The sequence below is a fragment of the Megalobrama amblycephala genome, linkage group LG14, assembly GCF_018812025.1.
Source record: "Megalobrama amblycephala isolate DHTTF-2021 linkage group LG14, ASM1881202v1, whole genome shotgun sequence".
Taxonomy (NCBI): domain Eukaryota; kingdom Metazoa; phylum Chordata; class Actinopteri; order Cypriniformes; family Xenocyprididae; genus Megalobrama; species Megalobrama amblycephala.
The window spans coordinates 10522176-10536971 of record NC_063057.1 but is presented as its reverse complement, the minus strand read 5'-3'; the positions used below and the strand labels follow the sequence as shown (position 1 = coordinate 10536971).

General features: G+C 37.0%; 1 protein-coding gene across 1 annotated transcript in view; it reads right to left on the bottom strand.

Annotated features, from left to right (window-relative positions):
• The window catches only part of sema3aa (sema domain, immunoglobulin domain (Ig), short basic domain, secreted, (semaphorin) 3Aa), a 124420-nt gene that overhangs the window by 91025 nt on the left and 18599 nt on the right, over positions 1–14796 (bottom strand). The window contains exon 3 of the mRNA XM_048157002.1: positions 5258–5346. The gene's annotated coding sequence lies outside the window, so the exon portion shown is untranslated. The remainder of the gene's footprint in view (positions 1–5257; positions 5347–14796) is intronic.

Here is a 14796-nt window from a genome sequence, read left to right as displayed (position 1 = left end):
TAAACGGCTCTAATCCCAGGTAAATCTCATGGGATAGCCCTTGTCTTCTGAGGAAGGGGTGAAAAGATTAACCTGATTCGTTCAAGCTAGAATAATGGCGACTCAACACGCTAATGTGCCATAAACAAACCCTTCAGACTGCTGATCTTTTCTGTATGGCCGCACATTCCTACATAGCTGATACAAGCCACCCTGACCTTTAAAACTATTGTGGATCTTATACATTTGAACCGAATTTTTGTTCTAAAATTTGCACTTTGTTTAAGATTAGGGGAAGCTCATATGTCCGCATATGATAAGCATATAGTTAAATAAAAATAATAGCGAGGTCTCATGAATTACTCATATGTCATTCAATCTACTGCCTTCTGCTTATGATAGCTGTTCTGGGATAAAACTGACAATAATTCTTTCTTCTACCCAAATTCAAACCTCAACTAAAAATAAATAAAATAATAAAAAATAAATAATTATAATAAAAAACTTTTATTTTTTAACTTTTATTTTAATTAGAATATATAAACATAAACAATTTAACTATTAAAAAACAATTTAATAATTAATAAAATAATATCTGTACATAATGGTAGCATTAAAATTCAAATTTGAATAAAAAAAAATATGAAATGTAGTTTAGAAGGACAAACAAAAATCTCACCTTATATGCTTGTCACTTGTGTTCATCTACCCAAATGCAAGCTTTAACCAATAAAAATAATAAATAAAATATTAATAAATAGTAAAAAATATATTACAAATAAATAGCAATAATATATATTATATATATTTTTTTATTATTGCTATATATATATATATATATATATATATATATATATATATATATATATATATATATAATGTAATTCAAAATATTATTAAATTAAAAATATTGTAATTTAATATTTTATTGTATATATTAATATTAATTTAATATTTTTATTTAATATTAATATTTCATTAAAAACATTTTCATTTAATTTTTAAATTAAAAAACATTTTATATATGTGCAATTCTTTTAATAAAAATATTTATTGAATTATCGAAGCAAAAGTTCTCATTATTATAATTAAAAAAAGGAATAAATTATGAACTGAGGTTTAGATCCTATTCACATTGGCTGTTTAATTGCACCAATTTTCGTCAATCCGAATTAATTGAATCTGATTGCAGATCTGTTTACATGTACTCTAAACATTGTAATCTGATTCAAATATCCATTTATATGTGTTTTATATACATTACAATTAAAACTTTTGCGCACGCGCTCTGCGTGAGACTTCATATCAATCACACTTGCAGATACAACCATGGACGTGACACCAACAGAGCTCATCATTAATTTTGCCCTGTTGGCATACACATTCATAAATCAGTAATGGTTTTTAGATAAAAAGAAGTGAACTTGGCACTGCGTAATGCGTGTCAACATTGCACTGCACACGTGCCCCAGAGACTTCTGAATATGATTGAGAAAGTAGTCGGATTCAACCGTTTACATGGTCATTTTTTGCTGTTAGATCGGATTAGAAAAGGAATAAACAACCCCTTCCAATCCGATCAAAAATTCATTCAGATCGAGCTCAATCGGATCGATTAAGGTGTTTACATAAACGTTTTTCAATCCGATTGAGCCGTCAATCCGATTACAAATGGATTATTTGGGTGCATGTAAACGTAGCCATTGACATCCATGCTAATGGACAAGCAAAATCACACATTATATGCGCTCAAGTCGCTTAAATAATTTTCAGTCTGAAGTGAAAAGGCTTACAGATATATTACTGTAATTTACTAAGCATTACCTTCTCCTACACTTCATTGAAGTTCTGTGAGTTTCTGGAAAACGATGCTGTAAATTTAGACCAGAATACCATAAGTGCACCCGCTAGAGACTGAGGAACTGTAACCTCTACTTACACATATAACCGTCCACTCACTCCCACAGAGGTTGATTTGTGCCAGTATTGAATTCTATACAGGTATTTAAAATGATTAAATACCCAAAAAAGAATGTTTATGTTTGTAGCGATACACATTCCTTTCCCGCTTATTCCCAGAGGTCTGCCATCCAGGTTTATGTATGTTAGCAAAAATGTAAAACTGCACCACATTTTTTACACTCTCTGGGACACCATAAAGTACTTTCGGTGAATGGAGCTGTTCATATTTTTATGATCTACACAAGTTTCATTTCCAACAATTGATTATGCCTGCACAGTCACAGTCCAGTGGTTTCAGGCTCGCTTTTAACTCATTAATGATGCCAAGAGCTCCACCGCCAAGCAGCACCCGGTTTGCCACATGCCAAGCTTCTCACCTTCCTCTCATTCTCCGCCACATATTCAGTCCTATTCTACTCACCTCGCCGTTCCAGTCGCTTTGGCTTGCTTTACTACTCTTGTTAACTGCTGGAGCACGTACAGAAAGCTGCCCCAAACTTAATGAGATGTGACTGGCTATATGGTGTGGCTTGAAAATGAAACGTGGTGCTGCCGGCCTAAGCAATCTCAAACCAGAGCACACATCGCTATAAATATGTCACTTTGGAGAGCGTTGGAGAAATCTGACGGTAAGCAGTACCAAAAACCCCACAGTGGACTGAAATAAGCAAACTTTCCCTTTTTCAAAATGCGCTTTACTGAAGCCCCACCACCTCCTCTCCGCTTTCCTGGCAGGATTATGCGAAGGTCCCTCCCCAGTGACGGAGCCCAATGGCATCCAGATGCGGCGCTGCACTTGCTCAGGTTGGGGGGAAAATGGATTGGCATGCGGCACGCTCTGGAAAGCTCTGAGTAAACATGACCCTATGGTGACCCCCACTGCTCATGGCCCCTGCAGGTCTCAAACAGGTCCATTAAGCCTGTTCAGATACCCTGGGGCTGACCTGCTCCATTTCAAACTCAATCACCATCCCCAACAGCCCAATCATGCTGCACCGGCTGATGCTGCATTCAGGGAACTGCAAAAGCCTCTACAATCGCATGGTGTACACATCATAACGAGACAGGAAAAGTGGTCTAGAAGGATTCACTGAATAAGAGAAACAATAGCATTTTTCCTTATTTACACATAGAAGCGTGCAGAAAAAAAAGTTTTGTTTAGCTACTACAAACACATGGCTGACAATAACCATTTGTTTTCCCTAAACGCAGTTCCTTCACACTCTGCTTAAGGGTCTTGGCAGTCATGCTCCGTTAGCAAAAACACACAGCCTTGGAGAATCTTCAGTTTCTTGAATGCTTGTGGTTTGCACTGTCATTTAGAAATAAAACTGATGTATGCACCGTAAACATACTGAGCCGCTGTTGTGCAATTCATACCAAGGAACACTAGTCCAAAAAAATTATTTTACAAAAATGTTAATTTAACACCATTGTATTAGGTTTCTTATTCAAACAACTGCATTGTTAAAATGACTTGAAACAGTTGCGTTTTGGTTCAACTTAATATTTTCATTTTGAAAGAACGTTTCAATTAAGTAGAGTTGTCAAAAGTACAGACTTCGTACCTAGTCGGTACTGAAATCTTAAAAATGTGACGCCTTGAGCGCTGTTGAGTGGATTCGTAAACAGCTCTGATTGGCAATTGTGTTCATGTGCTCATCGGATATGTCTGTGATTGGCTTCAATGATCAACGCTGTATAAACATTGTAAATAGTCATCAATGAAGCTCTTAACCAAGCGCTTACACAGATACTCACGGGAGCATTTGAAAGCAGATGTCTATCGCGGACAAGTCCCAGAAAGCTCCCACTTTCAAAACGCTTTTAAATTCAAACACTTCCATGTGCTTTCAAACGCTGCCGTGTGTTGTAGCCAATCACAGACATATCCGATGAGCATGTGAACACAATGGCCAATCAGAGACGTTTACGAATCCACTCAACAGCGCTCAAAGGGTCACTTTTTCAAAATTTCAGTACCGACTGGTACCGAAGTTGGTACTTTTGACAACTCTACAATTAAGTAGGTCAAAAATAACATTTAATGCTTGTTCAATTTACTCAAGTAAATTAAGTTAATCCAACACAATTCTTTTCAACCACTCAACCCATTTGAGTTGAGAGTACATGATTTTAGTTGTGTGAAAAAAGCATTATAGAAACTAGGAACAGGATTTGCCTTTCCCTTCATGCTTTGCACAGGGCTGGATAGAGAGAATAAAGGTTGATTTTATGCATTTTTTTAATCAAAATTATAAAATTGGGAGACTTGTTAATGTTTAATGTTCTTTTATGTTTGTATTTAAAAGGGTTTCTAGTATGTTAGTGTTTTTGAAGGTTACAATTGTGGTGAAGTGTAGAGCATGTGCTTGGGTTGAGGACCTGCTAACAAGAATTAAAGTATTTTTAATAATTAAAATACAACTACTTTGGGCATCCCATGGATGTAACACAACCATCTTCTGGCTAATTTCTTAATAATTAAAGTCTTTACAGAGTAAAGATCTTGCAAAAAATATTCTTGTAAAACTGTAAAGTTGTAAAAATTGTTCTTGAATGCATTCACTAAATAAACTAATCAATTAAACTGGATTACTTGTTTTAATTTTTGTTTGATGTTAATTTTAGGATAATTGAACATTTGGACAAAATTAAGAATGTTAACCTGATTCAACTAAATGGCATTGAATATACTTAAGTTTACTAAAATAAATAACGTTAATTAAATGCAGCATAACCCAGTTATGTGGAACCTGTTGACATAAAAAAGTTAAGTAAATCCAACGTATCATTTTTTTGAGTGCAGTGTCATTGTCTCCAAAGAAATTGTGTTAAGTTCAGCTTTAACAAATGATTAATTAGAAGTGTGTCGGCCAAAAGAAAAGACTCATTTTTTTATCCGTTGAAAGGTCAATGATCCAAATCCACTGTAAGCCTTTGATTCTGGATTCAAAGGAAAACAAGACAAACGCATAAATCAACACTGTCGTCAAAGCCAAAAGGTTAAGAACGTGTGAATATAGGCTGGTTTTATCAGCCTTCTTTCCCACATTTACAACTTTAGCTCCTAATCATATAACTTCAAACATCGTCCAATAAATCTGGCACCAGCCGACTTTCTCAACACTGTAGCTCTGGATCAGCGTGCAACATTGGGGTTTTTCGTTTCTAAACAGCATTAGGGATTCAACACCAGCCATTCTAAAGGCACGCTGAAGTGTAATTACCTCACGCTGCAACCACTGTAATTATCTATTCAACCCATGAACATATTAATTCCAGCTGTGTAAGAGCTCTTAGCTTATTCACTTACCTAAAGGAATTACTCTTCTCAGTTCAATCACATCTGCTGGGTGGCCAACAGCAGATCTTCTGCATCACAAGACAAACTTTGTGACATCTCTGTTGTCAAAGAAAACAGGAAAAGTGATGTTAGCCCATACTGAAAGAATGACAAGTAACATAACACTCATTGTTAAACATTTTAAGCTAAATTAAAGATGAATTATGACCATGATTTGCAAACATGTTCCTGTTTTTAAAGGCATGCCATTACTGAAAACATAATTACTTCCATAAAGCTGATGTCTTTTAGTTTTGCTATACTTAAGCATTCAATTACATTGTAGCAATTAGCTGTGATTACCTGAGAGAGCTTTTTAATTAACATGCATGCCAAGCTAAAAATGACAAAGTGAATGAGCGACTTTGAATTACTTTCCATTGTATAAGTTTATTTACATATTTTATACCACAGAATGTTGACTACAGTCTCTTAGCCCAGCATTTAGTAATGCAAACAATAGCTAATGAGCCGAGAAAGCTTTTGTCTCATCTCACTCTTCTACCTAACTGACTTAGCAGAAGTGAAGGAGTAATTCTGAATTTCTTTCCATGTTTATTTAAATATTTTATACCACATAATGTTGACTACCCATGTGAAAATGACATTGTATTGAATGTGCACTTGTAGTGTACCTCAAATCTTAAAAGTATATTTTTTAAGAACTGTACTTGCAGATAATTCATTAATGAAATTGGTCAATTTCTGATTGGTCAATAGCTGTGTTCTATTCACAATAAAACACGGCTATGACCACTTCACCCAACGGCTCTGTGTATCACTACACAACACCACTCTTAGCAATGTAAACTGAATGTTCTCAATTGATATTGTTCATTGAAGCTTACTGTATTATATAGAAGAGTATTGTGAGAAAAAGATTGAGTGAGCGAGTTTATTACCTGCATTCAGATTAAGCATTTTCCTTCAGGTCAGTCCTATGTTCATAATAAAAAATCTGTTTAAATGTCCGATGTATCATCTTGTCCTTTTAACATTTAAGGGGTTTTCCCATGACTGACAGTGCAAGTCAAAGCATTTGTCAGTTGCATCTTGTTCTGTGTTCGTAACAATTCAGTCTTTTCAATATAAAAGTCTTCGCTACTGACTGACACACTCATAAAGACAGTCTTTGTCGCCATCTAATGGCATGAAAATGTAACTTCTGTTGCTGTTCACGGTCTATTTTTTTCCGGCGGAAGGAAAAGTTTACTTCATGAAAGTTGTATATTTCTGGCTTTAATATTTGTTTTGTGTGGTAACCATTTTATAAAAGCAATAAGGCACTCGAGGCTAGTGCTGTATCTTGAATAAGTCACGGCTGAGGAGTCCGCTTCGCATCGTGCCTAACAATACCCTTCAGCCATGACTTATTCACGATACAGCACAGCCTCTCGTAACTTATCGTTTACTTAAAGTACTGTATATTATTTCCGTACTGACTACTCTTTTTAGAAGTATGCTTAAAGTGCATATTGCAGGTTAAACATTTTTTTCGAGATGAATATATAACCCTGTACAAAAATACCATATAAAAGGGTACTGCAGGGTTTAAAAATGTTTTGCAGGACATAAGGGCATGAATTTAGTAGATAAAGTGATGGTCTCTGTAAAAACCGCTTTTTTTTCAGCGTCACATCATTTTACGTCACTCAAGGGAGTAGTTCGCTGAGCTCTGTGTTGATTCAGTAGAAAGTAGGCTGGTATTCAGTGACAGCGGTCGTGAATCAGTGTGTTTTCTGTAGTTTTTGTATTCTATTTATCATCGTCATGGTAAATTATTGTGTTTGTGGAGGTTGCACAAACTTCAGCCTGTCAGGACATCGAGTCCAGAGGTTTAATAACAAGAAAAAGGATGCTGCTATCTTCCGTGCCGGTGTGTTTTGTGCAGGTGAAGAGACGGGACTTCACTTCTGCATCTGCTTCGAAAAACGCGTTCATTATAGACCGGAGGATTATCATCCTGGCGATATGATGGAGTTGTAATATTGTAATACTACTGTAAATAATGATATTAAATTAATAAACTTACACACGCAATGCTTCTTCACCGTTTTTACTTGAATCAATTTCAACACTGATGAATACAAATTATGTACACATGCAAACAGTCTCACACTTACACAAAACAGTTTTGAATTATGTGCTGGTAATGTAAATACTCCAATTTCATTCATGCCATGTATATACTGTAAACGTATACATTCAAGTTCACACAACTACATAATCATGGCGTCATATACATCCTCACACTATCAGTGAATGGGCACGGAATAAACTCATAACACAGAATTAATGAATAAAGGATAACATTACATGAAACGCATACACTACTACGTTCAAATCAGTACCAAAATACACCAAATCAGTCGTGATGAGAAACCGCTATATCACGTAACTTTAGTGTGGACGGATATTAACGCGTGTGACATAGGCCTGATCAAGGTTTATTAGATTCTGTTATTAGTAATCAATAACGTTACTCCTAGATGACCAATAGCTTTGCTATTGCCTGATTCATGATAATAATCTGTACAATATTGTGATCTGAGCACATATCGTTAACGTTAGCTAAGCTAACATCGGTCGCTGCCCTGTTCTCCACTGCTTCTCCTCACACAACAGCTCAATTTGTCTCTTTTGACCGTTATTTTGTCTAATCCTGGCCTGTCCCTGCTCTCTTAAACACATAGCAGGCTAATTGTATGGCTGTGGTTTGTGATAGGAGTATGAATAAACATTTACAATTTCCTCAGCGTCCGAACTGTCATTGCGATCCATTGTTTTCCTATTGTTTATATTGATCGCGCTCCCTTGAGTTACGTCACTTCCGATTTGGCATTTTTCAGATGCGGAAGTAAAATTTTCTCCCAAAAAAACGACTCCAGAAGCCTATGTAGCGCATTTATACGTGTTTTTTCAAGAAAATCTATTTCATACATTATTTTTCTATACATTGAATCACTGAAGCTCTAACCTGCAATATGCCCTTTAAGTGTACTTTTCACATGGGTACAGTCTTTTTGCCTAGCATTTAACAATGAAAACAATAGCTAATGAACCGAGAAAGCTTTTGTCTCATCTCACTCAACCCATACTGACTTAGCAGAAGCCAAAACCTCATAAAGGGAACTTCACTGAAAGTGTTTACCTTTCCCATGGTTGAACACTGGCCGCGATTGCTTAACCATGCGGCAAGGAAATCAATGGAAGGACATCTTCTCTCCCTACATACCAGGTTTCACTAGCGTGGAAGTTATTTTGAGGCCGCCGCAAGATTGTTTGGATGCTCGTCAAGAACTCCAAATTAAAAACCACAAACATTTCGGAGCACTTAACCCGAAAACATTCTCCTCAATCAAGCTGAAGGCTTAAGGGAATGGATGCGTTGTTCTCACAGGTATTGGGAGGGCCAGAGGGACCACCAGGGGCCCCCCAACTTCAAAACATTGTAGGGTTCGATGATGTATTGTTTGGAGCACCTCCCAAAAGGCATTTCACTCACCATAAACAGCCTCTTAAAAGAATGCCGCTCTCCAAGGTTCGGTAAAAGTCCTGTCCGAGGCTTGCTGCTGTAACTACATGACTGCATAATTACGCTAGCGTGTGATAAAAAGAAAATGGCCCTATTTTAAGATCCTTCGCGTCCAGGCATTCACGCAAGCCACTAGAGTCTTAGCAGTTACCCTTAAATAGTTCAATAATATCTGTGAAACCATAAATAGATCATGTCAGCTCTCATAAACACGCAAATGAGTTATTTTAAATCACCACACTAGGCTTTAATATGAATTTTGATGGTTTTCGGTAGAGACTAGCAGTCTTGGAACAAACAGTGTTGGAGTATCAGACCAAGGCATCATTTCTTGGAAGCTTTAATCATCTGGCTCCTGCTTTGCACTGGGGGGTCGACAATTAAAAGTTCGCACCAAATGAATGGCTTTATATTGGCATTGTAAATTATGTAAGCTTTAGCTTCATAATAGGTAATCCTATATGAATTTTTTGATAGGCTTGGACACATAATGATAGGATAAACAAATGTAGTCCAGATGGGAGATCTAATTCTGTTTATCCCTATTGTGTCAAAACCATTCAGCAAAAAGCTTGATCAAGCAAACATTATTTACTGCATTGTTTCGCCAACACTTCAAGCTCAACTGTGACAGGCCTTAGATCACACATATTGTGTGTTATTTATGGCTGTCTCACACATAAAAATATGTAGCTTTAAATTACGATCACAGCCATAAGAGTCCAGCTCTGAAACCCTCAGGAGTTGCTCTTACATAACAAGACAAAGTGCAACCAGGTACAGTAGCTTATTTAAATGCATGTCGAGGGCCCCAGTGGACTGGAAAACATCGTCTCTGTGGGTTCAGAATAAGTTAAGCTCAATCATATTGATAACCACAAAAATGTTTTTTAGCACATCTCATTGTCTTCAGAAAAATCAAAAACCAAGGTTACGGTACATATGGAAGTGAATGGGGCAAAATTTTAGAGCATTTAACAGCAGAAGCTTATTTTATAGAAGCGCTTGCATTTACACATTTGGCAGATGCTTTTATCCAAAGCGACACTGCATTCAAGGTACACTTTTTGGTAACACTTTATTTTACAGAGTTACACGTTACATGAAGTTACTGTAGTAATAACTATAAATTATGCATAATTACATGCAACTAATCCTAAACCAAACCCTCATTTTAACCCTAAAGTAAGTACATGTAGTTAATTATTATTACTCAGTACTTAAATGTATAATTACACTGTAATACTGACACCTTAAAATAAAGTGTAACCCACTTTTTTTATCAGTTCTTGCTTTCCCTAGGAATTGAACCCATGAGTTTGGCGTTTGCAGAGCAAATCTGACATTACTATTTAGTGAGTATGAACAATTCGTGCTACCTAGAAATTATTTCTTACACCACAATTTACATTTCATTATTTATGTCTAAATATCACTAATCAATTTCTTTAGGACTGCAGGACTCCTGGAATGAGAGGTCGCATATGAGAGCTATTACCCAGCATGCTTTGCTATCTACCCCATATGGAAGAAACACTAACACAAGTCCGCCGAAGCCCAGCTGACTGTTTATTATTACAGGCTTAGGCCTAATCAATGTTTTAGAAACTGGACCCAACCTAAGCCAAGCTCTGATGGACAGACAATGACAACCACCTGAAACCAGGAGAGTGAAGGGAAGGATAGCCAGCAAATCAGACCACACTGTTTGGGGGAAGGATCCCTGTTATGGCGTCCCACAGAGTACAAAGGCAGTTTAAAGGTCTTTGACTCTTTGGCCTTTTATTCAACCTACAAGTCTGATGTTAGTTTAGGGACACTGACTCAGGCTGCTTCTATTCTCTAGTTCTGTTTCTCCATAATAGCAAAACAATGACCCTGATGTGTTGGCTCACTATTCTCCGACTCACATGAATGGGTTAGATTTAAAGATTTGGCAGATGTTCTGACTAAGTTTTGTCGTCATTCTCGGCTCGACCCACTCAAATTGTTTTCCGTGGCCCGTGCATGTAACAACCAATAAAATACACAGCAGACGGATGGCAGTCCAGGAAAGAGCTTACGCCATTAAACTGACTGGCAATCTTAGATGCCATGCTGACATGCAGGGAATAGAGTTGTCATGGAAAATATTTCAGCCATGATGACAGATTTGAAATTGGGTTTTCTAGCTCCTGCATGTCTGTAAACAGCATTACGACTGTGAACGTTAACAATTTCCTACTATAAATGGGGAAAGTGTCCATTAGCACAGTACAGTAGTATGCAATCACAAGATATCAAGGCATCATGTCAGAAGAATAATGTACGCAAGATTATGAACTACTAAAAAATCATTACATTCTCCTAAAAAGCCATGCTTGAAAGCTCTACTGATGTAGATATGTCAGATAATGGGGGGAAAAAATCTTCTAAATTCAAGATTCAAAGTACATTTGGGATGGTGCCGACATATTGATTGACAGTGGTATGCCCACCTGTTTGGAAAGACTCAGCAGGTGTTCAAATCTCCATGACAACCGCACCATCAATTTACTTTTACTGTCAGTCTTCCACAAAAATACAGGAGCCAGTGAATTCCTGGTCTGCTAGGCTCGCAAACTCCAAAAATTAAGTGGAAAAACAATGGAGCGCTTGATTTGATTTGTATCCTCCTGCTAAAATATTCATACCACAATATATACATTTATAATTAGCTTGGTAAGAAAGCAATTTACTACCTTACTTTTAGGGTGGTGAATAGGGCTTGACATTAACACTTGTCAACCACGGGTGGATTTCAGTAGTGTCGTGTAACCCATTGTTAAGACCCTAAGATATTTTGTCTGTTTTCATCTGTCATTGTCTGTGTTTACTCTCTTTCTCTGTGTGTATAGTCGTGTTTGTGTTCCAGGTGGGCGTGGTTTCCATTTACCGTTCGGGAAACACTGATTGGTCCAGCTAAGCACATGACCTGTACTTAAGGACCGCCCCAAACACTCAGCCTTCGCCTCGTTGACTTTGTGCTATCGCCATCGTTCTTCGCCTACTTTGACTTTTGATAATACTGTTCGTTCATCATCGTTTGTTTGAGAGTGTCGTGCCAGAGAGATTGTGAGTGTATAAGGAGATTGTGAGTGTTTGTTTATTGTTAATATTTTTAATTACCCAGTTTATTTGATCTCTGCCTGTTTGACTACGCTAATTGAATTCCGAATCTGATTTGTTTGCCCAAAACCCTGTATATACTGCTGTAAAAACTCTTGTAAATATTATTTTCACTTTAAGGGAGGTAGGGGGTTTGACGGCAATTTATTTGTATCTTAATTTCACTTTGTTTATGGTTAAGGGAGATAGGTAAGTTAAGTTGTATTTTGTTTTCTTTATTTTGGGTGAGGTAATTTAGTTTCTAAAAGAAGATTGTTTTGTTTATTGTTTTGGCCGTGTCTGCCCCTGACTTTGAAACCCTTATTTTCATTGTAAATAAACTTTGTATTGATTTTGATCTCTCTCTGGTATTGAGACTCGCTTCCTTTCTGTTACGGCTGACCCCTAGCGGTCGTAACACCATTCTACTAGCCACTTTAACGAGTTGAATTTTATTTATAATATATACATTTTTCAGTTGTAGTCTTTTAAAAAGGCATCTGAATTAATAAACTAAGTGCAATGTAGTATTGTCAAAAATATTGATTTTTTTCAATACGTATCGATACTGAAATATCTGAAACGCTTCCAATACTCAGAATAGATAAACAATACCAGCTGTGCTTTCTCACTCTCTCATCTCTCCAACAACGAGTTGACACACAAACCCACCTCCCCTCAATCACTTGTTTCATTTGCTCCAAATAAATATTTTTGATGTTACAGGGCTTGAATTTCAGTGTGAGATTTACTTTTACTCATTCCCACAGATTTTGTTTGCACACATAAAGCCGCCTCTCAATACTAAATTGAGTTCTTTTTGCTGCTTATTGCACTTAAACAGTCAAATACACACAAAATAATGTCAAAATGCCGGTCTTGGCGAGTATTCATGTTAACACAGTCAGTTATGCTTTAAGTGAACGTAAACGGTTATTAAAAAAAAACGCATGCGTAACAGTATAATGGATCCATGCATCAGGTTTTAAAGTGACAGCAGCCTAATATACTTGCTGCCAAATTATGAAATAATATTAAAAATACCTATATGGCAGTTTCCCCATGGTATCAATGTCAAAATTGTGGCCAGTGAAAATGCTGAGTGACTAGTAACTTTGGAAAACCACTAGCCACTGTGGCTGGGGAGCAAAAAAAGTTAATTTCAAGCCCTGGTGGTGAAGCCAAGCAGTTCTGACCTGGACTGGTATAAGTTTTAAACCCTAGAAGGGGTGAACCATGAACAATCACCATTGTGCCCTTGAGCACTTAACCTTAGGTTGCTCCAGGGGGACTGTCCCTGTAATAAGTGTATTTCAAGTTGATTTGGATGCAAGGGTCATCTAATTAGTACTTTGTTGACTTAAAAAGCACTAGCATGCCCAGAAAATGAAATATAGTTGACCTAGTATATCAAAAATGTAATAAAATACAATGTACTAAAAGTACACTCGTTAGAGTGCAAGTATAGAGCCTGGAAACAAAGGGAACACACTATTGAACGGTCACAAATGGTTGAGCGATCACAGAGCAGGACATCAAATGGTCTTTACAGCAGCACTTTTATGCAGGTCATCCGTCTAACTAATCCCAGACACATCAACACAGGACTTAAAAGAACTAAGATCCATTCGATACACACACGCAAGCAGAAAGTAGTAACCCCCTCTGGAAAGCAAGACCTGGACGGTCCTAATTTGTCATCTGGTCAATGCATTAGGACTTTCTTCCACCAAATCCACCCATTACTCCTTTAATAGCCACAGAGAACGCACACGTAAGCTTGAGCAATCTGTCTTGAGTTTGACACTCACTTTCAAACTTCACACTCTTAACAGGGGCAACTCAACACCTTTCAGCTCAATGAGCTGCACAAAGGAGCCAATTAGATCCTGGGCTTCAGTGACCAGGGATCCCACGCTCAACTTTATTACGCTGACTGCTCAAGTGAGAGGATGAAGTTTTTTTTAACTCAACACTTCACATACTCTTCCCTTTTCAAAATCCAAACCACTGGTCATTAGCAGTCTGACTCATATCAATCAGAGCACATGATGTTCATTAACAATGTTAGCTAAATCAAGGATGGTTCAGATCATATCAGGACAACAATGAAATAATCTAATCAAAGCAAGTTCAACTGTGAACAGCCTAGGCTCCACTTTGCAACAATGGGTTTCGTATATATCTTCTGAAAAAATGGGATGAAGCATTTTTATGAAGTTGTTTGTACAGTTTGTTGGCTCTAATTGGACAGGGTGATGAGATATTGGCCTCATTCGTCTCTGAGATGCATCTTTGGGATGTATTCCAGCGAACAAAATCTGCCCTGCTATGCTAGCCAGGAGATCACAAGGTTGTAGCACTGGCTCCAAGGTAACCAAACAACCCTTAGATTATGGACACAACTGATGTAGAACTGAACTGAAGTAGAGTATCTATATTTAGTAAGTTACTTGTCGCTTTGCAATTTACAGTATGGTTTGAGAATTAAATTTCTGTTCTTATTCAGAACTGGTTCCATCTTCAAAAGCCAAATGACATTCGGTTTGGTTCAAAACCGCTACCGAATCTTCAGCACAGTGCGACCAATGTAGTCCGATTCCCGAACAAATTATGCTAACTAATCGATTCTTTTTAAGTGAATCAAAGTACCCAAATGAAGTGAAATCAAACTCATACCATGTGACCAGAGTAGACTGATTCTAAATCAAATAAAACTAGTAAGGTTTTTTAGTGATTCAAAAACATTCAACATACAAATTGTGAAATCAAACATATAGTGCACAATCAGTGTAGTCTGATTCCCAAACCAATTAGTCTAATCGAGTAAATTTTTTTAAAGAAACAT